The 19074-nt window shown below is 45.7% G+C and overlaps 45 non-coding genes across 45 annotated transcripts; all 45 read right to left on the minus strand.

The window, feature by feature from the left end:
* Positions 1-62: 62 nt before the first annotated feature.
* Positions 63-203, minus strand: LOC142304833 (U4 spliceosomal RNA). Its single transcript, XR_012753482.1, has one exon. It is a non-coding gene; the product is annotated as a U4 spliceosomal RNA (small nuclear RNA).
* A 284-nt stretch (positions 204-487) lies between these two features.
* On the minus strand, positions 488-628 carry LOC142304560 (U4 spliceosomal RNA). The gene has a single exon (XR_012753216.1). It is a non-coding gene; the product is annotated as a U4 spliceosomal RNA (small nuclear RNA).
* Positions 629-912: 284 nt separating this feature from the next.
* Positions 913-1053, minus strand: LOC142304473 (U4 spliceosomal RNA). The gene has a single exon (XR_012753133.1). It is a non-coding gene; the product is annotated as a U4 spliceosomal RNA (small nuclear RNA).
* Positions 1054-1337: 284 nt separating this feature from the next.
* On the minus strand, positions 1338-1478 carry LOC142305177 (U4 spliceosomal RNA). Its single transcript, XR_012753805.1, has one exon. It is a non-coding gene; the product is annotated as a U4 spliceosomal RNA (small nuclear RNA).
* A 284-nt stretch (positions 1479-1762) lies between these two features.
* On the minus strand, positions 1763-1903 carry LOC142304621 (U4 spliceosomal RNA). The gene has a single exon (XR_012753276.1). It is a non-coding gene; the product is annotated as a U4 spliceosomal RNA (small nuclear RNA).
* A 284-nt stretch (positions 1904-2187) lies between these two features.
* LOC142304494 (U4 spliceosomal RNA) lies at positions 2188-2328 on the minus strand. The gene has a single exon (XR_012753153.1). It is a non-coding gene; the product is annotated as a U4 spliceosomal RNA (small nuclear RNA).
* Positions 2329-2612: 284 nt separating this feature from the next.
* Positions 2613-2753, minus strand: LOC142305178 (U4 spliceosomal RNA). The gene has a single exon (XR_012753806.1). It is a non-coding gene; the product is annotated as a U4 spliceosomal RNA (small nuclear RNA).
* A 284-nt stretch (positions 2754-3037) lies between these two features.
* On the minus strand, positions 3038-3177 carry LOC142304785 (U4 spliceosomal RNA). The gene has a single exon (XR_012753433.1). It is a non-coding gene; the product is annotated as a U4 spliceosomal RNA (small nuclear RNA).
* A 284-nt stretch (positions 3178-3461) lies between these two features.
* LOC142304728 (U4 spliceosomal RNA) lies at positions 3462-3602 on the minus strand. The gene has a single exon (XR_012753379.1). It is a non-coding gene; the product is annotated as a U4 spliceosomal RNA (small nuclear RNA).
* Positions 3603-3886: 284 nt separating this feature from the next.
* Positions 3887-4026, minus strand: LOC142304769 (U4 spliceosomal RNA). Its single transcript, XR_012753418.1, has one exon. It is a non-coding gene; the product is annotated as a U4 spliceosomal RNA (small nuclear RNA).
* Positions 4027-4310: 284 nt separating this feature from the next.
* LOC142304801 (U4 spliceosomal RNA) lies at positions 4311-4451 on the minus strand. Its single transcript, XR_012753448.1, has one exon. It is a non-coding gene; the product is annotated as a U4 spliceosomal RNA (small nuclear RNA).
* A 284-nt stretch (positions 4452-4735) lies between these two features.
* LOC142304782 (U4 spliceosomal RNA) lies at positions 4736-4876 on the minus strand. The gene has a single exon (XR_012753430.1). It is a non-coding gene; the product is annotated as a U4 spliceosomal RNA (small nuclear RNA).
* A 284-nt stretch (positions 4877-5160) lies between these two features.
* LOC142304562 (U4 spliceosomal RNA) lies at positions 5161-5301 on the minus strand. The gene has a single exon (XR_012753218.1). It is a non-coding gene; the product is annotated as a U4 spliceosomal RNA (small nuclear RNA).
* A 284-nt stretch (positions 5302-5585) lies between these two features.
* LOC142304513 (U4 spliceosomal RNA) lies at positions 5586-5726 on the minus strand. Its single transcript, XR_012753172.1, has one exon. It is a non-coding gene; the product is annotated as a U4 spliceosomal RNA (small nuclear RNA).
* Positions 5727-6010: 284 nt separating this feature from the next.
* On the minus strand, positions 6011-6151 carry LOC142304735 (U4 spliceosomal RNA). Its single transcript, XR_012753386.1, has one exon. It is a non-coding gene; the product is annotated as a U4 spliceosomal RNA (small nuclear RNA).
* A 284-nt stretch (positions 6152-6435) lies between these two features.
* LOC142304810 (U4 spliceosomal RNA) lies at positions 6436-6576 on the minus strand. The gene has a single exon (XR_012753457.1). It is a non-coding gene; the product is annotated as a U4 spliceosomal RNA (small nuclear RNA).
* Positions 6577-6860: 284 nt separating this feature from the next.
* Positions 6861-7001, minus strand: LOC142305291 (U4 spliceosomal RNA). Its single transcript, XR_012753914.1, has one exon. It is a non-coding gene; the product is annotated as a U4 spliceosomal RNA (small nuclear RNA).
* A 280-nt stretch (positions 7002-7281) lies between these two features.
* LOC142305179 (U4 spliceosomal RNA) lies at positions 7282-7422 on the minus strand. The gene has a single exon (XR_012753807.1). It is a non-coding gene; the product is annotated as a U4 spliceosomal RNA (small nuclear RNA).
* Positions 7423-7706: 284 nt separating this feature from the next.
* On the minus strand, positions 7707-7847 carry LOC142304652 (U4 spliceosomal RNA). The gene has a single exon (XR_012753307.1). It is a non-coding gene; the product is annotated as a U4 spliceosomal RNA (small nuclear RNA).
* Positions 7848-8131: 284 nt separating this feature from the next.
* LOC142304653 (U4 spliceosomal RNA) lies at positions 8132-8272 on the minus strand. The gene has a single exon (XR_012753308.1). It is a non-coding gene; the product is annotated as a U4 spliceosomal RNA (small nuclear RNA).
* Positions 8273-8556: 284 nt separating this feature from the next.
* Positions 8557-8697, minus strand: LOC142305181 (U4 spliceosomal RNA). Its single transcript, XR_012753809.1, has one exon. It is a non-coding gene; the product is annotated as a U4 spliceosomal RNA (small nuclear RNA).
* Positions 8698-8981: 284 nt separating this feature from the next.
* Positions 8982-9122, minus strand: LOC142304729 (U4 spliceosomal RNA). The gene has a single exon (XR_012753380.1). It is a non-coding gene; the product is annotated as a U4 spliceosomal RNA (small nuclear RNA).
* A 285-nt stretch (positions 9123-9407) lies between these two features.
* LOC142304693 (U4 spliceosomal RNA) lies at positions 9408-9548 on the minus strand. The gene has a single exon (XR_012753346.1). It is a non-coding gene; the product is annotated as a U4 spliceosomal RNA (small nuclear RNA).
* A 284-nt stretch (positions 9549-9832) lies between these two features.
* Positions 9833-9973, minus strand: LOC142305182 (U4 spliceosomal RNA). Its single transcript, XR_012753810.1, has one exon. It is a non-coding gene; the product is annotated as a U4 spliceosomal RNA (small nuclear RNA).
* A 284-nt stretch (positions 9974-10257) lies between these two features.
* LOC142304736 (U4 spliceosomal RNA) lies at positions 10258-10398 on the minus strand. The gene has a single exon (XR_012753387.1). It is a non-coding gene; the product is annotated as a U4 spliceosomal RNA (small nuclear RNA).
* A 284-nt stretch (positions 10399-10682) lies between these two features.
* On the minus strand, positions 10683-10823 carry LOC142304609 (U4 spliceosomal RNA). Its single transcript, XR_012753264.1, has one exon. It is a non-coding gene; the product is annotated as a U4 spliceosomal RNA (small nuclear RNA).
* A 284-nt stretch (positions 10824-11107) lies between these two features.
* LOC142304540 (U4 spliceosomal RNA) lies at positions 11108-11248 on the minus strand. Its single transcript, XR_012753197.1, has one exon. It is a non-coding gene; the product is annotated as a U4 spliceosomal RNA (small nuclear RNA).
* Positions 11249-11532: 284 nt separating this feature from the next.
* LOC142305183 (U4 spliceosomal RNA) lies at positions 11533-11673 on the minus strand. The gene has a single exon (XR_012753811.1). It is a non-coding gene; the product is annotated as a U4 spliceosomal RNA (small nuclear RNA).
* Positions 11674-11957: 284 nt separating this feature from the next.
* LOC142304654 (U4 spliceosomal RNA) lies at positions 11958-12098 on the minus strand. Its single transcript, XR_012753309.1, has one exon. It is a non-coding gene; the product is annotated as a U4 spliceosomal RNA (small nuclear RNA).
* Positions 12099-12382: 284 nt separating this feature from the next.
* Positions 12383-12523, minus strand: LOC142305184 (U4 spliceosomal RNA). Its single transcript, XR_012753812.1, has one exon. It is a non-coding gene; the product is annotated as a U4 spliceosomal RNA (small nuclear RNA).
* A 284-nt stretch (positions 12524-12807) lies between these two features.
* LOC142304730 (U4 spliceosomal RNA) lies at positions 12808-12948 on the minus strand. Its single transcript, XR_012753381.1, has one exon. It is a non-coding gene; the product is annotated as a U4 spliceosomal RNA (small nuclear RNA).
* Positions 12949-13233: 285 nt separating this feature from the next.
* Positions 13234-13374, minus strand: LOC142304694 (U4 spliceosomal RNA). Its single transcript, XR_012753347.1, has one exon. It is a non-coding gene; the product is annotated as a U4 spliceosomal RNA (small nuclear RNA).
* Positions 13375-13658: 284 nt separating this feature from the next.
* LOC142304535 (U4 spliceosomal RNA) lies at positions 13659-13799 on the minus strand. The gene has a single exon (XR_012753192.1). It is a non-coding gene; the product is annotated as a U4 spliceosomal RNA (small nuclear RNA).
* Positions 13800-14083: 284 nt separating this feature from the next.
* On the minus strand, positions 14084-14224 carry LOC142304743 (U4 spliceosomal RNA). Its single transcript, XR_012753393.1, has one exon. It is a non-coding gene; the product is annotated as a U4 spliceosomal RNA (small nuclear RNA).
* Positions 14225-14508: 284 nt separating this feature from the next.
* Positions 14509-14649, minus strand: LOC142305186 (U4 spliceosomal RNA). The gene has a single exon (XR_012753813.1). It is a non-coding gene; the product is annotated as a U4 spliceosomal RNA (small nuclear RNA).
* A 284-nt stretch (positions 14650-14933) lies between these two features.
* On the minus strand, positions 14934-15074 carry LOC142304788 (U4 spliceosomal RNA). The gene has a single exon (XR_012753436.1). It is a non-coding gene; the product is annotated as a U4 spliceosomal RNA (small nuclear RNA).
* A 284-nt stretch (positions 15075-15358) lies between these two features.
* On the minus strand, positions 15359-15499 carry LOC142305318 (U4 spliceosomal RNA). The gene has a single exon (XR_012753940.1). It is a non-coding gene; the product is annotated as a U4 spliceosomal RNA (small nuclear RNA).
* A 284-nt stretch (positions 15500-15783) lies between these two features.
* On the minus strand, positions 15784-15924 carry LOC142304766 (U4 spliceosomal RNA). Its single transcript, XR_012753415.1, has one exon. It is a non-coding gene; the product is annotated as a U4 spliceosomal RNA (small nuclear RNA).
* Positions 15925-16208: 284 nt separating this feature from the next.
* Positions 16209-16349, minus strand: LOC142304780 (U4 spliceosomal RNA). The gene has a single exon (XR_012753428.1). It is a non-coding gene; the product is annotated as a U4 spliceosomal RNA (small nuclear RNA).
* A 284-nt stretch (positions 16350-16633) lies between these two features.
* Positions 16634-16773, minus strand: LOC142304770 (U4 spliceosomal RNA). The gene has a single exon (XR_012753419.1). It is a non-coding gene; the product is annotated as a U4 spliceosomal RNA (small nuclear RNA).
* A 284-nt stretch (positions 16774-17057) lies between these two features.
* Positions 17058-17198, minus strand: LOC142304820 (U4 spliceosomal RNA). Its single transcript, XR_012753467.1, has one exon. It is a non-coding gene; the product is annotated as a U4 spliceosomal RNA (small nuclear RNA).
* A 284-nt stretch (positions 17199-17482) lies between these two features.
* Positions 17483-17623, minus strand: LOC142304722 (U4 spliceosomal RNA). Its single transcript, XR_012753373.1, has one exon. It is a non-coding gene; the product is annotated as a U4 spliceosomal RNA (small nuclear RNA).
* Positions 17624-17907: 284 nt separating this feature from the next.
* LOC142305310 (U4 spliceosomal RNA) lies at positions 17908-18048 on the minus strand. The gene has a single exon (XR_012753933.1). It is a non-coding gene; the product is annotated as a U4 spliceosomal RNA (small nuclear RNA).
* A 284-nt stretch (positions 18049-18332) lies between these two features.
* LOC142304748 (U4 spliceosomal RNA) lies at positions 18333-18473 on the minus strand. The gene has a single exon (XR_012753398.1). It is a non-coding gene; the product is annotated as a U4 spliceosomal RNA (small nuclear RNA).
* A 284-nt stretch (positions 18474-18757) lies between these two features.
* On the minus strand, positions 18758-18898 carry LOC142304723 (U4 spliceosomal RNA). The gene has a single exon (XR_012753374.1). It is a non-coding gene; the product is annotated as a U4 spliceosomal RNA (small nuclear RNA).
* Positions 18899-19074: the final 176 nt, after the last annotated feature.

The following is a 19074-nucleotide window of genomic DNA, read 5'->3' on the forward strand; positions in this document are numbered from 1 at the left end:
AAGAGTTATTTTCCACTACTGGGAGGAGCTAATTTTCTGTCATTTGCATACCATGAATTAAGCCTCCTGAGAGACCAACAAAAATATCCAATGCTGACTGTATTTCAAGTCATCATGGCGGGCTATTGGGAAAAGTTTTCAATTAGCAATAATCAAGCCTCGGTTAAACCTCATGGACTACGATTCTGCCACTGCGCAAAGTTAAAGGAGTTCAGGTCACCAAGAAATCCCCGCTTTCCAGGAAGAGCTCGTTTATGTTATGGAGAGTTCCAAATGCCCACTTCCTTTCTTCCGCCGCTGCAAGGGTCCCTAGAAGAAGACAGTCGGAAGATTCCCGGAAGAGGTACTTTTCAAGGATTACCTGCAGGCCAACTCTCTCTCTTTCTGATCCAGGTGTAAACGACCATTAGACTGTTGAGGGAAGCAAGAGTTATTTTCCACCACTGGGAGGAGCTAATTTTATGTCATTTGCATGCCATGAATTAAGCCTTCTGAGAGACCAACAAAAATTGCCAATGCTGACTGTATTTCAAGTCATCATGGCGGGGTATTGGGAAAAGTTTTCAATTAGCAATAATCACGCCTCGGTTAAACCTCATGGGCTACGATACTGCCACTGCGCAAAGTTAAAGGAGTTCAGGTCACCAAGAAATCCCCGCTTTCCAGGAAGAGCTCGTTTATGTTATGGAGAGTTCCAAATGCCCACTTCCTTTCTTCCGCCGCTGCAAGGGTCCCTAGGAGAAGACAGTCGGAAGATTCCCGGAAGAGGTACTTTTCAAGGATTACCTGCAGGCCAACTCTCTCTCTTTCTGATCCAGGTGTAAACGACCATTAGACTGTTGAGGGAAGCAAGAGTTATTTTCCACCACTGGGAGGAGCTAATTTTCTGTCATTTGCATACCATGAATTAAGCCTCCTGAGAGACCAACAAAAATTGCCAATGCTGACTGTATTTCAAGTCATCATGGCGGGGTATTGGGAAAAGTTTTCAATTAGCAATAATCACGCCTCGGTTAAACCTCATGGGCTACAATACTGCCACTGCGCAAAGTTAAAGGAGTTCAGGTCACCAAGAAATCCGCGCTTTCCAGGAAGAGCTCGTTTATGTTATGGAGAGTTCCAAATGCCCACTTCCTTTTTTCCGCCGCTGCAAGGGTCCCTAGGAGAAGACAGTCGGAAGATTCCCGGAAGAGGTACTTTTGAAGGATTACCTGCAGGCCAACTCTCTCTCTTTCTGATCCAGGTGTAAACGACCATTAGACTGTTGAGGGAAGCAAGAGTTATTTTCCACCACTGGGAGGAGCTAATTTTCTGTCATTTGCATACCATGAATTAAGCCTCCTGAGAGACCAACAAAAATTGCCAATGCTGACTGTATTTCAAGTCATCATGGCGGGGTATTGGGAAAAGTTTTCAATTAGCAATAATCACGCCTCGGTTAAACCTCATGGGCTACGATACTGCCACTGCGCAAAGTTAAAGGAGCTCAGGTCACCAAGAAATCCCCGCTTTCAAGGAAGAGCTCGTTTATGTTATGGAGAGTTCCAAATGCCCACTTCCTTTCTTCCGCCGCTGCAAGGGTCCCTAGGAGAAGACAGTCGGAAGATTCCCAGAAGAGGTACTTTTCAAGGATTACCTGCAGGCCAACTCTCTCTCTTTCTGATGCAGGTGTAAACGACCATTAGACTGTTGAGGGAAGCAAGAGTTATTTTCCACTGCTGGGAGGAGCTAATTTTCTGTCATTTGCATACCATGAATTAAGCCTCCTGAGAGACCAACAAAAATTGCCAATGCTGACTGTATTTCAAGTCACCATGGCGGGGTATTGGGAAAAGTTTTCAATTAGCAATAATCTCGCCTCGGTTAAACCTCATGGGCTACGATACTGCCACTGCGCAAAGTTATAGGAGTTCAGGTCACCAAGAAATCCCCGCTTTCCAGGAAGAGCTCGTTTATGTTACGGAGAGTTCCAAATACCCACTTCCTTTCTTCCGCCGCTGCAAGGGTCCCTAGAAGAAGACAGTCGGAAGATTCCTGGAAGAGGTACTTTTCAAGGATTACCTGCAGGCCAACTCTCTCTCTTTCTGATCCAGGTGTAAACGACCATTAGACTGTTGAGGGAAGCAAGAGTTATTTTCCACCACTGGGAGGAGCTAATTTTCTGTCATTTGCATACCATGAATTAAGCCTCCTGAGAGACCAACAAAAATTGCCAATGCTGACTGTATTTCAAGTCATCATGGCGGGGTATTGGGAAAAGTTTTCAATTAGCAATAATCACGCCTCGGTTAAACCTCATGGGCTACGACACTGCCACTGCGCAAAGTTAAAGGAGTTCAGGTCACCAAGAAATCCCCGCTTTCCAGGAAGAGCTCGTTTATGTTATGGAGAGTTCCAAATGCCCATTTCCTTTCTTCCGCCGCTGCAAGGGTCCCTAGGAGAAGACAGTCGGAAGATTCCCGGAAGAGGTACTTTTCAAGGATTACCTGCAGGCCAACTCTCTCTCTTTCTGATCCAGGTGTAAACGACCATTAGACTGTTGAGGGAAGCAAGAGTTATTTTCCACTACTGGGAGGAGCTAATTTTCTGTCATTTGCATACCATGAATTAAGCCTCCTGAGAGACCAACAAAAATTGCCAATGCTGACTGTATTTCAAGTCATCATGGCGGGGTATTGGGAAAAGTTTTCAATTAGCAATAATCACGCCTCGGTTAAACCTCATGGGCTACGATACTGCCACTGCGCAAAGTTAAAGGAGTTCAGGTCACCAAGAAATCCCCGCTTTCCAGGAAGAGCTCGTTTATGTTATGGAGAGTTCCAAATGCCCACTTCCTTTCTTCCGCCGCTGCAAGGGTCCCTAGAAGAAGACAGTCGGAAGATTCCCGGAAGAGGTACTTTTCAAGGATTACCTGCAGGCCAACTCTCTCTCTTTCTGATCCAGGTGTAAACGACCATTAGACTGTTGAGGGAAGCAAGAGTTATTTTCCACCACTGGGAGGAGCTAATTTTCTGTCATTTGCATACCATGAATTAAGCCTCCTGAGAGACCAACAAAAATTGCCAATGCTGACTGTATTTAAAGTCATCATGGCGGGGTAGTGGGAAAGTTTTCAATTAGCAATAATCACGCCTCGGTTAAACCTCATGGGATACGATACTGCCACTGCGCAAAGTTAAAGGAGTTCAGGTCACCAAGAAATCCCCGCTTTCCAGGAAGAGCTCGTTTATGTTATGGAGAGTTCCAAATGTCCACTTCCTTTCTTCCGCCGCTGCAAGGGTCCCTAGGAGAAGACAGTCGGAAGATTCCCGGAAGAGGTACTTTTCAAGGATTACCTGCAGGCCAACTCTCTCTCTTTCTGATCCAGGTGTAAACGACCATTAGACTGTTGAGGGAAGCAAGCGTTATTTTCCACTACTGGGAGGAGCTAATTTTCTGTCATTTGCATACCATGAATTAAGCCTCCTGAGAGACCAACAAAAATTGCCAATGCTGACTGTATTTCAAGTCATCATGGCGGGGTATTGGGAAAAGTTTTCAATTAGCAATAGTCACGCCTCAGTTAAACCTCATGGGCTACGATACTGCCACTGCGCAAAGTTAAAGGAGTTCAGGTCACCAAGAAATCCCCGCTTTCCAGGAAGAGCTTGTTTATGTTATGGAAAGTTCCAAATGCCCACTTCCTTTCTTCCGCCGCTGCAAGGGTCCCTAGAAGAAGACAGTCGGAAGATTCCCGGAAGAGGTACTTTTCAAGGATTACCTGCAGGCCAACTCTCTCTCTTTCTGATCCAGGTGTAAACGACCATTAGACTGTTGGGGGAAGCAAGAGTTATTTTCCACCACTGGGAGGAGCTAATTTTCTGTCATTTGCATACCATGAATTAAGCCTCCTGAGAGACCAACAAAAATTGCCAATGCTGACTGTATTTCAAGTCATCATGGCGGGGTATTGGGAAAAGTTTTCAATTAGCAATAATCACGCCTCGGTTAAACCTCATGGGCTACGATACTGCCACTGCCAAAGTTAAAGGAGTTCAGATCACCAAGAAATCCCCGCTTTCCAGGAAGAGCTCGTTTATGTTATGGAGAGTTCCAAATGCCCACTTCCTTTCTTCCGCCGCTGCAAGGGTCCTTAGGAGAAGACAGTCGGAAGATTCCCGGAAGAGGTACTTTTCAAGGATTACCTGCAGGCCAACTCTCTCTCTTTCTGATCCAGGTGTAAACGACCATTAGACTGTTGAGGGAAGCAAGAGTTATTTTCCACCACTGGGAGGAGCTAATTTTCTTGCATTTGCATACCATGAATTAAGCCTCCTGAGAGACCAACAAAAATTGCCAATGCTGACTGTATTTCAAGTCATCATGGCGGGGTATTGGGAAAAGTTTTCAATTAGCAATAATCACGCCTCGGTTAAACCTCATGGGATACAATACTGCAACTGCGCAAAGTTAAAGGAGTTCAGGTCACCAAGAAATCCCCGCTTTCCAGGAAGAGCTCGTTTATGTTATGGAGAGTTCCAAATGCCCACTTCCTTTCTTCCGCCGCTGCAAGGGTCCCTAGGAGAAGACAGTCGGAAGATTCCCGGAAGAGGTACTTTTCAAGGATTACCTGCAGGCCAACTCTCTCTCTTTCTGATCCAGGTGTAAACGACCATTAGACTGTTGAGGGAAGCAAGAGTTATTTTCCACCACTGGGAGGAGCTAATTTTCTGTCATTTGCATACCATGAGTTAAGCCTCCTGAGAGACCAACAAAAATTGCCAATGCTGACTGTATTTCAAGTCATCATGGCGGGGTATTGGGAAAAGTTTTCAATGAACAATAATCACGCCTCGGTTAAACCTCATGGGCTACAATACTGCCACTGCGCAAAGTTAAAGGAGTTCAGGTCACCAAGAAATCCCCGCTTTCCAGGAAGAGCTCGTTTATGTTATGGAGAGTTCCAAATGCCCACTTCCTTTCTTCCGCCGCTGCAAGGGTCCCTAGGAGAAGACAGTCGGAAGATTCCCGGAAGAGGTACTTTTCAAGGATTACCTGCAGGCCAACTCTCTCTCTTTCTGATCCAGGTGTAAACGACCATTAGACTGTTGAGGGAAGCAAGAGTTATTTTCCACCACTGGGAGGAGCTAATTTTCTGTCATTTGCATACCATGAATTAAGCCTCCTGAGAGACCAACAAAAATTGCCAATGCTGACTGTATTTCAAGTCATCATGGCGGGGTATTGGGAAAAGTTTTCAATTGGCAATAATCACGCCTCGGTTAAACCTCATGGGCTACGATACTGCCACTGCGCAAAGTTAAAGGAGTTCAGGTTACCAAGAAATCCCCGCTTTCCAGGAAGAGCTCGTTTATGTTATGGAGAGTTCCAAATGCCCACTTCCTTTCTTCCGCCGCTGCAAGGGTCCCTAGGAGAAGACAGTCGGAAGATTCCCGGAAGAGGTACTTTTCAAGGATTACCTGCAGGCCAACTCTCTCTCTTTCTGATCCAGGTGTAAACGACCATTAGACTGTTGAGGGAAGCAAGCGTTATTTTCCACTACTGGGAGGAGCTAATTTTCTGTCATTTGCATACCATGAATTAAGCCTCCTGAGAGACCAACAAAAATTGCCAATGCTGACTGTATTTCAAGTCATCATGGCGGGGTATTGGGAAAAGTTTTCAATTAGCAATAATCACGCCTCAGTTAAACCTCATGGGCTACGATACTGCCACTGCGCAAAGTTAAAGGAGTTCAGGTCACCAAGAAATCCCCGCTTTCCAGGAAGAGCTTGTTTATGTTATGGAGAGTTCCAAATGCCCACTTCCTTTCTTCCGCCGCTGCAAGGGTCCCTAGAAGAAGACAGTCGGAAGATTCCCGGAAGAGGTACTTTTCAAGGATTACCTGCAGGCCAACTCTCTCTCTTTCTGATCCAGGTGTAAACGACCATTAGACTGTTGAGGGAAGCAAGAGTTATTTTCCACCACTGGGAGGAGCTAATTTTCTTGCATTTGCATACCATGAATTAAGCCTCCTGAGAGACCAACAAAAATTGCCAATGCTGACTGTATTTCAAGTCATCATGGCGGGGTATTGGGAAAAGTTTTCAATTAGCAATAATCACGCCTCGGTTAAAACTCATGGGCTACGATACTGCCACTGCGCAAAGTTAAAGGAGTTCAGGTCACCAAGAAATCCCCGCTTTCCAGGAAGAGCTCGTTTATGTTATGGAGAGTTCCAAATGCCCACTTCCTTTCTTCCGCCGCTGCAAGGGTCCCTAGGAGAAGACAGTCGGAAGATTCCCGGAAGAGGTACTTTTCAAGGATTACCTGCAGGCCGACTCTCTCTCTTTCTGATCCAGGTGTAAACGACCATTAGACTGTTGAGGGAAGCAAGAGTTATTTTCCACCACTGGGAGGAGCTAATTTTCTGTCATTTGCATACCATGAATTAAGCCTCCTGAGAGACCAAGAAAAATTGCCAATGCTGACTGTATTTCAAGTCATCATGGCGGGGTATTGGGAAAAGTTTTCAATTAGCAATAATCACGCCTCGCTTAAACCTCATGGGCTACGATACTGCCACTGCGCAAAGTTAAAGGAGTTCAGGTCACCAAGAAATCCCCGCTTTCCAGGAAGAGCTCGTTTATGTTATGGAGAGTTCCAAATGCCCACTTCCTTTCTTCCGCCGCTGCAAGGGTCCCTAGGAGAAGACAGTCGGAAGATTCCCGAAAGAGGTAGTTTTCAAGGATTACCTGCAGGACGACTCTCTCTCTTTCTGATCCAGGTGTAAACGACCATTAGACTGTTGAGGGAAGCAAGAGTTATTTTCCACCACTGGGAGGAGCTAATTTTCTGTCATTTGCATACCATGAATTAAGCCTCCTGAGAGACCAACAAAAATTGCCAATGCTGACTGTATTTCAAGTCATCATGGCGGGGTATTGGGAAAAGTTTTCAATTAGCAATAATCACGCCTCGGTTAAACCTCATGGGCTACGATACTTCCACTGCGCAAAGTTAAAGGAGTTCAGGTCACCAAGAAATCCCCGCTTTCCAGGAAGAGCTCGTTTATGTTATGGAGAGTTCCAAATGCCCACTTCCTTTCTTCCGCCGCTGCAAGGGTCCCTAGGAGAAGACAGTCGGAAGATTACCGGAAGAGGTACTTTTCAAGGATTACCTGCAGGCCAACTCTCTCTCTGATCCAGGTGTAAACGACCATTAGACTGTTGAGGGAAGCAAGAGTTATTTTCCACCACTGGGAGGAGCTAATTTTCTGTCATTTGCATACCATGAATTAAGCCTCCTGAGAGACCAACAAAAATTGCCAATGCTGACTGTATTTCAAGTCATCATGGCGGGGTATTGGGAAAAGTTTTCAATTAGCAATAATCACGCCTCGGTTAAACCTCATGGGCTACGATACTGCCACTGCGCAAAGTTAAAGGAGTTCAGGTCACCAAGAAATCCCCGCTTTCCAGGAAGAGCTCGTTTATGTTATGGAGAGTTCCAAATGCCCACTTCCTTTCTTCCGCCGCTGCAAGGGTCCCTAGGAGAAGACAGTCGGAAGATTCCCGGAAGAGGTACTTTTCAAGGATTACCTGCAGGCCAACTCTCTCTCTTTCTGATCCAGGTGTAAAAGACCATTAGACTGTTGAGGGAAGCAAGAGTTATTTTCCACCACTGGGAGGAGCTAATTTTCTGTCATTTGCATACCATGAATTAAGCCTCCTGAGAGACCAACAAAAATTGCCAATGCTGACTGTATTTCAAGTCATCATGGCGGGGTATTGGGAAAAGTTTTCAATTAGCAATAATCACGCCTCGGTTAAACCTAATGGGCTACGATACTGCCACTGCGCAAAGTTAAAGGAGTTCAGGTCACCAAGAAATCCCCGCTTTCCAGGAAGAGCTTGTTTATGTTATAGAGAGTTCCAAATGCCCACTTCCTTTCTTCCGCCGCTGCAAGGGTCCCTAGGAGAAGACAGTCGGAAGATTCCCGGAAGAGGTACTTTTCAAGGATTACCTGCAGGCCAACTCTCTCTCTTTCTGATCCAGGTGTAAAAGACCATTAGACTGTTGAGGGAAGCAAGAGTTATTTTCCACCACTGGGAGGAGCTAATTTTCTGTCATTTGCATACCATGAATTAAGCCTCCTGAGAGACCAACAAAAATTGCCAATGCTGACTGTATTTCAAGTCATCATGGCGGGGTATTGGGAAAAGTTTTCAATTAGCAATAATCACGCCTCGGTTAAACCTAATGGGCTACGATACTGCCACTGCGCAAAGTTAAAGGAGTTCAGGTCACCAAGAAATCCCCGCTTTCCAGGAAGAGCTTGTTTATGTTATAGAGAGTTCCAAATGCCCACTTCCTTTCTTCCGCCGCTGCAAGGGTCCCTAGGAGAAGACAGTCGGAAGATTCCCGGAAGAGGTACTTTTCAATGATTACCTGCAGGCCAACTCTCTCTCTTTCTGATCCAGGTGTAAACGACCATTAGACTGTTGAGGGAAGCAAGAGTTATTTTCCACCACTGGGAGGAGCTAATTTTCTGTCATTTGCATAAAATGAATTAAGCCTCCTGAGAGACCAACAAAAATTGCCAATGCTGACTGTATTTCAAGTCATCATGGCGGGGTATTGGGAAAAGTTTTCAATTAGCAATAATCACGCCTCGGTTAAACCTCATGGGCTACGATACTGCCACTGCGCAAAGTTAAAGGAGTTCAGGTCACCAAGAAATCCCCGCTTTCCAGGAAGAGCTCGTTTATGTTATGGAGAGTTCCAAATGCCCACTTCCTTTCTTCCGCCGCTGCAAGGGTCCCTAGGAGAAGACAGTCGGAAGATTCCCGAAAGAGGTACTTTTCAAGGATTACCTGCAGGCCAACTCTCTCTCTTTCTGATCCAGGTGTAAACGACCATTAGACTGTTGAGGGAAGCAAGAGTTATTTTCCAACACTGGGAGGAGCTAATTTTCTGTCATTTGCATACCATGAATTAAGCCTCCTGAGAGACCAACAAAAATTGCCAATGCTGACTGTATTTCAAGTCATCATGGTGGGGTATTGGGAAAAGTTTTCAATTAGCAATAATCACGCCTCGGTTAAACCTCATGGGCTACGATACTGCCACTGTGCAAAGTTAAAAGGAGTTCAGGTCACCAAGAAATCCCCGCTTTCCAGGAAGAGCTCGTTTATGTTATGGAGAGTTCCAAATGCCCACTTCCTTTCTTCCGCCGCTGCAAGGGTCCCTAGGAGAAGACAGTCGGAAGATTCCCGGAAGAGGTACTTTTCAAGGATTACCTGCAGGCCAACTCTCTCTCTTTCTGATCCAGGTGTAAACGACCATTAGACTGTTGAGGGAAGCAAGAGTTATTTTCCACCACTGGGAGGAGCTAATTTTCTGTCATTTGCATACCATGAATTAAGCCTCCTGAGACACCAACAAAAATTGCCAATGCTGACTGTATTTCAAGTCATCATGGCGGGGTATTGGGAAAAGTTTTCAATTAGCAATAATCACGCCTCGGTTAAACCTCATGGGCTACGATACTGCCACTGCGCAAAGTTAAAGGAGTTCAGGTCACCAAGAAATCCCCGCTTTCCAGGAAGAGCTCGTTTATGTTATGGAGACTTCCAAATGCCCACTTCCTTTCTTCCGCCGCTGCAAGGGTCCCTAGGAGAAGACAGTCGGAAGATTCCCGGAAGAGGTACTTTTCAAGGATTACCTGCAGGCCAACTCTCTCTTTTTCTGATCCAGGTGTAAACGACCATTAGACTGTTGAGGGAAGCAAGAGTTATTTTCCACCACTGGGAGGAGCTAATTTTCTGTCATTTGCATACCATGAATTAAGCCTCCTGAGAGACCAACAAAAATTGCCAATGCTGACTGTATTTCAAGTCATCATGGCGGGGTATTGGGAAAAGTTTTCAATTAGCAATAATCACGCCTCGGTTAAACCTCATGGGCTACGATACTGCCACTGCGCAAAGTTAAAGGAGTTCAGGTCACCAAGAAATCCCCGCTTTCCAGGAAGAGCTCGTTTATGTTATGGAGAGTTCCAAATGCCCACTTCCTTTCTTCCGCCGCTGCAAGGGTCCCTAGAAGAAGACAGTCGGAAGATTCCCGGAAGAGGTACTTTTCAAGGATTACCTGCAGGCCAACTCTCTCTCTTTCTGATCCAGGTGTAAACGACCATTAGACTGTTGAGGGAAGCAAGAGTTATTTTCCACCACTGGGAGGAGCTAATTTTCTTGCATTTGCATACCATGAATTAAGCCTCCTGAGAGACCAACAAAAATTGCCAATGCTGACTGTATTTCAAGTCATCATGGCGGGGTATTGGGAAAAGTTTTCAATTAGCAATAATCACGCCTCGGTTAAAACTCATGGGCTACGATACTGCCACTGCGCAAAGTTAAAGGAGTTCAGGTCACCAAGAAATCCCCGCTTTCCAGGAAGAGCTCGTTTATGTTATGGAGAGTTCCAAATGCCCACTTCCTTTCTTCCGCCGCTGCAAGGGTCCCTAGGAGAAGACAGTCGGAAGATTCCCGGAAGAGGTACTTTTCAAGGATTACCTGCAGGCCGACTCTCTCTCTTTCTGATCCAGGTGTAAACGACCATTAGACTGTTGAGGGAAGCAAGAGTTATTTTCCACCACTGGGAGGAGCTAATTTTCTGTCATATGCATACCATGAATTAAGCCTCCTGAGAGACCAAGAAAAATTGCCAATGCTGACTGTATTTCAAGTCATCATGGCGGGGTATTGGGAAAAGTTTTCAATTAGCAATAATCACGCCTCGGTTAAACCTCATGGGCTACGATACTGCCACTGCGCAAAGTTAAAGGAGTTCAGGTCACCAAGAAATCCCCGCTTTCCAGGAAGAGCTCGTTTATGTTATGGAGAGTTCCAAATGCCCACTTCCTTTCTTCCGCCGCTGCAAGGGTCCCTAGGAGAAGACAGTCGGAAGATTCCCGAAAGAGGTAGTTTTCAAGGATTACCTGCAGGCCGACTCTCTCTCTTTCTGATCCAGGTGTAAACGACCATTAGACTGTTGAGGGAAGCAAGAGTTATTTTCCACCACTGGGAGGAGCTAATTTTCTGTCATTTGCATACCATGAATTAAGGCTCCTGAGAGACCAACAAAAATTGCCAATGCTGACTGTATTTCAAGTCATCATGGCGGGGTATTGGGAAAAGTTTTCAATTAGCAATAATCACGCCTCGGTTAAACCTCATGGGCTACGATACTTCCACTGCGCAAAGTTAAAGGAGTTCAGGTCACCAAGAAATCCCCGCTTTCCAGGAAGAGCTCGTTTATGTTATGGAGAGTTCCAAATGCCCACTTCCTTTCTTCCGCCGCTGCAAGGGTCCCTAGGAGAAGACAGTCGGAAGATTACCGGAAGAGGTACTTTTCAAGGATTACCTGCAGGCCAACTCTCTCTCTTTCTGATCCAGGTGTAAACGACCATTAGACTGTTGAGGGAAGCAAGAGTTATTTTCCACCACTGGGAGGAGCTAATTTTCTGTCATTTGCATACCATGAATTAAGCCTCCTGAGAGACCAACAAAAATTGCCAATGCTGACTGTATTTCAAGTCATCATGGCGGGGTATTGGGAAAAGTTTTCAATTAGCAATAATCACGCCTCGGTTAAACCTCATGGGCTACGATACTGCCACTGCGCAAAGTTAAAGGAGTTCAGGTCACCAAGAAATCCCCGCTTTCCAGGAAGAGCTCGTTTATGTTATGGAGAGTTCCAAATGCCCACTTCCTTTCTTCCGCCGCTGCAAGGGTCCCTAGGAGAAGACAGTCGGAAGATTCCCGGAAGAGGTACTTTTCAAGGATTACCTGCAGGCCAACTCTCTCTCTTTCTGATCCAGGTGTAAAAGACCATTAGACTGTTGAGGGAAGCAAGAGTTATTTTCCACCACTGGGAGGAGCTAATTTTCTGTCATTTGCATACCATGAATTAAGCCTCCTGAGAGACCAACAAAAATTGCCAATGCTGACTGTATTTCAAGTCATCATGGCGGGGTATTGGGAAAAGTTTTCAATTAGCAATAATCACGCCTCGGTTAAACCTAATGGGCTACGATACTGCCACTGCGCAAAGTTAAAGGAGTTCAGGTCACCAAGAAATCCCCGCTTTCCAGGAAGAGCTTGTTTATGTTATAGAGAGTTCCAAATGCCCACTTCCTTTCTTCCGCCGCTGCAAGGGTCCCTAGGAGAAGACAGTCGGAAGATTCCCGGAAGAGGTACTTTTCAATGATTACCTGCAGGCCAACTCTCTCTCTTTCTGATCCAGGTGTAAACGACCATTAGACTGTTGAGGGAAGCAAGAGTTATTTTCCACCACTGGGAGGAGCTAATTTTCTGTCATTTGCATACCATGAATTAAGCCTCCTGAGAGACCAACAAAAATTGCCAATGCTGACTGTATTTCAAGTCATCATGGCGGGGTATTGGGAAAAGTTTTCAATTAGCAATAATCACGCCTCGGTTAAACCTCATGGGCTACGATACTGCCACTGCGCAAAGTTAAAGGAGTTCAGGTCACCAAGAAATCCCCGCTTTCCAGGAAGAGCTCGTTTATGTTATGGAGAGTTCCAAATGCCCACTTCCTTTCTTCTGCCGCTGCAAGGGTCCCTAGGAGAAGACAGTCGGAAGATTCCCGGAAGAGGTACTTTTCAAGGATTACCTGCAGGCCAACTCTCTCTCTTTCTGATCCAGGTGTAAACGACCATTAGACTGTTGAGGGAAGCAAGAGTTATTTTCCACCACTGGGAGGAGCTAATTTTCTGTCATTTGCATACCATGAATTAAGCCTCCTGAGAGACCAACAAAAATTGCCAATGCTGACTGTATTTCAAGTCATCATGGTGGGGTATTGGGAAAAGTTTTCAATTAGCAATAATCACGCCTCGGTTAAACCTCATGGGCTACGATACTGCCACTGTGCAAAGTTAAAAGGAGTTCAGGTCACCAAGAAATCCCCGCTTTCCAGGAAGAGCTCGTTTATGTTATGGAGAGTTCCAAATGCCCACTTCCTTTCTTCCGCCGCTGCAAGGGTCCCTAGGAGAAGACAGTCGGAAGATTCCCGGAAGAGGTACTTTTCAAGGATTACCTGCAGGCCAACTCTCTCTCTTTCTGATCCAGGTGTAAACGACCATTAGACTGTTGAGGGAAGCAAGAGTTATTTTCCACCACTGGGAGGAGCTAATTTTCTGTCATTTGCATACCATGAATTAAGCCTCCTGAGACACCAACAAAAATTGCCAATGCTGACTGTATTTCAAGTCATCATGGCGGGGTATTGGGAAAAGTTTTCAATTAGCAATAATCACGCCTCGGTTAAACCTCATGGGCTACGATACTGCCACTGCGCAAAGTTAAAGGAGTTCAGGTCACCAAGAAATCCCCGCTTTCCAGGAAGAGCTCGTTTATGTTATGGAGACTTCCAAATGCCCACTTCCTTTCTTCCGCCGCTGCAAGGGTCCCTAGGAGAAGACAGTCGGAAGATTCCCGGAAGAGGTACTTTTCAAGGATTACCTGCAGGCCAACTCTCTCTCTTTCTGATCCAGGTGTAAACGACCATTAGACTGTTGAGGGAAGCAAGAGTTATTTTCCACCACTGGGAGGAGCTAATTTTCTGTCATTTGCATACCATGAATTAAGCCTCCTGAGAGACCAACAAAAATTGCCAATGCTGACTGTATTTCAAGTCATTATGGCGGGGTATTGGGAAAAGTTTTCAATTAGCAATAATCACGCCTCGGTTAAACCTCATGGGCTACGATACTGCCACTGCGCAAAGTTAAAGGAGTTCAGGTCACCAAGAAATCCCCGCTTTCCAGGAAGAGCTCGTTTATGTTATGGAGAGTTCCAAATGCCCACTTCCTTTCTTCCGCCGCTGCAAGGGTCCCTAGGAGAAGACAGTCGGAAGATTCCCGGAAGAGGTACTTTTCAAGGAATACCTGCAGGCCAACTCTCTCTCTTTCTGATCCAGGTGTAAACGACCATTAGACTGTTGAGGGAAGCAAGAGTTATTTTCCACCACTGGGAGGAGCTAATTTTCTGTCATTTGCATACCATGAATTAAGCCTCCTGAGAGACCAACAAAAATTGCCAATGCTCACTGTATTTCAAGTCATCATGGCGGGGTATTGGGAAAAGTTTTCAATTAGCAATAATCACGCCTCCGTTAAACATCATGGGCTACGATACTGCCACTGCGCAAAGTTAAAGGAGTTCAGGTCACCAAGAAATCCCCGCTTTCCAGGAAGAGCTCGTTTATGTTATGGAGAGTTCCAAATGCCCACTTCCTTTCTTCCGCCGCTGCAAGGGTCCCTAGGAGAAGACAGTCGGAAGATTCCCGGAAGAGGTACTTTTCAAGGATTACCTGCAGGCCGACTCTCTCTCTTTCTGATCCAGGTGTAAACGACCATTAGACTGTTGAGGGAAGCAAGAGTTTTTTTCCACCACTGGGAGGAGCTAATTTTCTGTCATTTGCATACCATGAATTAAGCCTCCTGAGAGACCAACAAAAATTGCCAATGCTGACTGTATTTCAAGTCATCATGGCGGGGTATTGGGAAAAGTTTTCAATTAGCAATAATCACGCCTCGGTTAAACCTCATGGGCTACGATACTGCCACTGCGCAAAGTTAAAGGAGTTCAGGTCACCAAGAAATCCCCGCTTTGCAGGAAGAGCTCGTTTATGTTATGGAGAGTTCCAAATGCCCACTTCCTTTCTTCCGCCGCTGCAAGGGTCCCTAGGAGAAGACAGTCGGAAGATTCCCAGAAGAGGTACTTTTCAAGGATTACCTGCAGGCCAACTCTCTATCTTTCTGATCCAGGTGTAAACGACCATTAAACTGTTGAGGGAAGCAAGAGTTCTTTACCACCACTGGGAGGAGCTAATTTTCTGTCATTTGCATACCATGAATTAAGTCTCCTGAGAGACCAACAAAAATTGCCAATGCTGACTGTATTTCAAGTCATCATGGCAGGGTATTGAGAAAAGTTTTCAATTAGCAATAATAAAGCCTCGGTTAAACCTCATGGGCTACGATACTGCCACTGCGCAAAGTTAAAGGAGTTCAGGTCACCAAGAAATCCCCGCTTTCCAGGAAGAGCTTGTTTATGTTATGGAGAGTTCCAAATGCCCACTTCCTTTCTTCCGCCGCTGCAAGGGTCCCTAGGAGAAGACAGTCGGAAGATTCCCGGAAGAGGTACTTTTCAAGGATTACCTGCAGGCCAACTCTCTCTCTTTCTGATCCAGGTGTAAACAACCATTAGACTGTTGAGGGAAGCAAGAGTTATTTTCCACCACTGGGAGGAGCTAATTTTCTGTCATTTGCATACCATGAATTAAGTCTCCTGAGAGACCAACAAAAATTGCCAATGCTGACTGTATTTCAAGTCATCATGGCGGGGTATTGGGAAAAGTTTTCAATTAGCAATAATCACGCCTCGGTTAAACCTCATGGGCTACGATACTGCCACTGCGCAAAGTTAAAGGAGTTCAGGTCACCAAGAAATCCCCGCTTTCCAGGAAGAGCTCGTTTATGTTATGGAGAGTTCCAAATGCCCACTTCCTTTCTTCCGCCGCTGCAAGGGTCCCTAGGAGAAGACAGTCGGAAGATTCCCGGAAGAGGTACTTTTCAAGGATTACCTGCAGGCCAACTCTCTCTCTTTCTGATCCAGGTGTAAACGACCATTAGACTGTTGAGGGAAGCAAGAGTTATTTTCCACCACTGGGAGGAGCTAATTTTCTGTCATTTGCATACCATGAATTAAGCCTCCTGAGAGACCAACAAAAATTGCCAATGCTGACTGAATTTCAAGTCATCATGGCGGGGTATTGGGAAAAGTTTTCAATTAGCAATAATAAAGCCTCGGTTAAACCTCATGGGCTACGATACTGCCACTGCGCAAAGTTAAAGGAGTTCAGGTCACCAAGAAATCCCCGCTTTCCAGGAAGAGCTCGTTTATGTTATGGAGAGTTCCAAATGCCCACTTCCTTTCTTCCGCCGCAGCAAGGGTCCCTAGGAGAAGACAGTCGGAAGATTCCCGGAAGAGGTACTTTTCAAGGATTACCTGCAGGCCGACTCTCTCTCTTTCTGATCCAGGTGTAAACGACCATTAGACTGTTGAGGAAAGCAAGAGTTATTTTCCACCACTGGGAGGAGCTAATTTTCTGTCATTTGCATACCATGAATTAAGCCTCCTGAGAGACCAACAAAAATTGACAATGCTGACTGTATTTCAAGTCATCATGGCGGGGTATTGGGAAAAGTTTTCAATTAGCAATAATCACGCCTCGGATAAACCTCATGGGCTACGATACTGCCACTACGCAAAGTTAAAGGAGTTCAGGTCACCAAGAAATCCCCGCTTTCCAGGAAGAGCTCGTTTATGTTATGGAGAGTTCCAAATGCCCACTTCCTTTCTTCCGCCGCTGCAAGGGTCCCTAGGAGAAGACAGTCGGAAGATTCCCGGAAGAGGTACTTTTCAAGGATTACCTGCAGGCCAACTCTTTCTCTTTCTGATCCAGTTGTAAACGACCATTAGACTGTTGAGGGAAGCAAGAGTTATTTTCCACCACTGGGAGGAGCTAATTTTCTGTCATTTGCATACCATGAATAAAGCCTCCTGAGAGACCAAAAAAATTGCCAATGCTGACTGTGTTTCAAGTCATCATGGCGGGGTATTGGGAAAAGTTTTCAATTAGCAATAATCACGCCTCGGTTAAACCTCATGGGCTACGATACTTCCACTGCGCAAAGTTAAAGGAGTTCAGGTCACCAAGAAATCCCCGCTTTCCAGGAAGAGCTCGTTTATGTTATGGAGAGTTCCAAATGCCCACTTCCTTTCTTCCGCCGCTGCAAGGGTCCCTAGGAGAAGACAGTCGGAAGATTCCCGGAAGAGGTACTTTTCAAGGATTACCTGCAGGCCAACTCTCTCTCTTTCTGATCCAGGTGTAAACGACCATTAGACTGTTGAGGGAAGCAAGAGTTATTTTCCACCACTGGGAGGAGCTAATTTTCTGTCATTTGCATACCATGAATTAAGCCTCCTGAGAGACCAACAAAAATTGCAAATGCTGACTGTATTTCAAGTCATCATGGCGGGGTATTGGGAAAAGTTTTCAATTAGCAATAATAAAGCCTCGGTTAAACCTCATGGGCTACGATACTGCCACTGCGCAAAGTTAAAGGAGTTCAGGTCACCAAGAAATCCCCGCTTTCCAGGAAGAGCTCGTTTATGTTATGGAGAGTTCCAAATGCCCACTTCCTTTCTTCCGCCGCAGCAAGGGTCCCTAGGAGAAGACAGTCGGAAGATTCCCGGAAGAGGTACTTTTCAAGGATTACCTGCAGGCCGACTCTCTCTCTTTCTGATCCAGGTGTAAACGACCATTAGACTGTTGAGGAAAGCAAGAGTTATTTTCCACCACTGGGAGGAGCTAATTTTCTGTCATTTGCATACCATGAATTAAGCCTCCTGAGAGACCAACAAAAATTGACAATGCTGACTGTATTTCAAGTCATCATGGCGGGGTATTGGGAAAAGTTTTCAATTAGCAATAATCACGCCTCGGATAAACCTCATGGGCTACGATACTGCCACTGCGCAAAGTTAAAGGAGTTCAGGTCACCAAGAAATCCCCGCTTTCCAGGAAGAGCTCGTTTATGTTATGGAGAGTTCCAAATGCCCACTTCCTTTCTTCCGCCGCTGCAAGGGTCCCTAGGAGAAGACAGTCGGAAGATTCCCAGAAGAGGTACTTTTCAAGGATTACCTGCAGGCCAACTCTTTCTCTTTCTGATCCAGTTGTAAACGACAATTAGACTGTTGAGGGAAGCAAGAGTTATTTTCCACCACTGGGAGGAGCTAATTTTCTGTCATTTGCATACCATGAATTAAGCCTCCTGAGAGACCAACAAAAATTGCCAATGCTGACTGTGTTTCAAGTCATCATGGCGGGGTATTGGGAAAAGTTTTCAATTAGCAATAATCACGCCTCGGTTAAACCTCATGGGCTACGATACTTCCACTGCGCAAAGTTAAAGGAGTTCAGGTCACCAAGAAATCCCCGCTTTCCAGGAAGAGCTCGTTTATGTTATGGAGAGTTCCAAATGCCCACTTCCTTTCTTCCGCCGCTGCAAGGGTCCCTAGGAGAAGACAGTCGGAAGATTCCCGGAAGAGGTACTTTTCAAGGATTACCTGCAGGCCAACTCTCTCTCTTTCTGATCCAGGTGTATACGACCATTAGACTGTTGAGGGAAGCAAGAGTTATTTTCCACCACTGGGAGGAGCTAATTTTCTGTCATTTGCATACCATGAATTAAGCCTCCTGAGAGACCAACAAAAATTGCCAATGCTGACTGTATTTCAAGTCATCATGGCGGGGTATTGGGAAAAGTTTTCAATTAGCAATAATAAAGCCTCGGTTAAACCTCATGGGCTACGATACTGCCACTGCGCAAAGTTAAAGGAGTTCAGGTCACCAAGAAATCCCCGCTTTCCAGGAAGAGCTCGTTTATGTTATGGAGAGTTCCAAATGCCCACTTCCTTTCTTCCGCCGCTGCAAGGGTCCCTAGGAGAAGACAGTCGGAAGATTCCCGGAAGAGGTACTTTTCAAGGATTACCTGCAGGCCGACTCTCTCTCTTTCTGATCCAGGTGTAAACGACCATTAGACTGTTGAGGAAAGCAAGAGTTATTTTCCACCACTGGGAGGAGCTAATTTTCTGTCATTTGCATACCATGAATTAAGCCTCCTGAGAGACCAACAAAAATTGACAATGCTGACTGTATTTCAAGTCATCATGGCGGGGTATTGGGAAAAGTTTTCAATTAGCAATAATCACGCCTCGGATAAACCTCATGGGCTACGATACTGCCACTGCGCAAAGTTAAAGGAGTTCAGGTCACCAAGAAATCCCCGCTTTCCAGGAAGAGCTCGTTTATGTTATGGAGAGTTCCAAATGCCCACTTCCTTTCTTCCGCCGCTGCAAGGGTCCCTAGGAGAAGACAGTCGGAAGATTCCCAGAAGAGGTACTTTTCAAGGATTACCTGCAGGCCAACTCTTTC

The sequence above is a fragment of the Anomaloglossus baeobatrachus genome, chromosome 4 (assembly GCF_048569485.1).
Source record: "Anomaloglossus baeobatrachus isolate aAnoBae1 chromosome 4, aAnoBae1.hap1, whole genome shotgun sequence".
NCBI classification, from domain to species: domain Eukaryota; kingdom Metazoa; phylum Chordata; class Amphibia; order Anura; family Aromobatidae; genus Anomaloglossus; species Anomaloglossus baeobatrachus.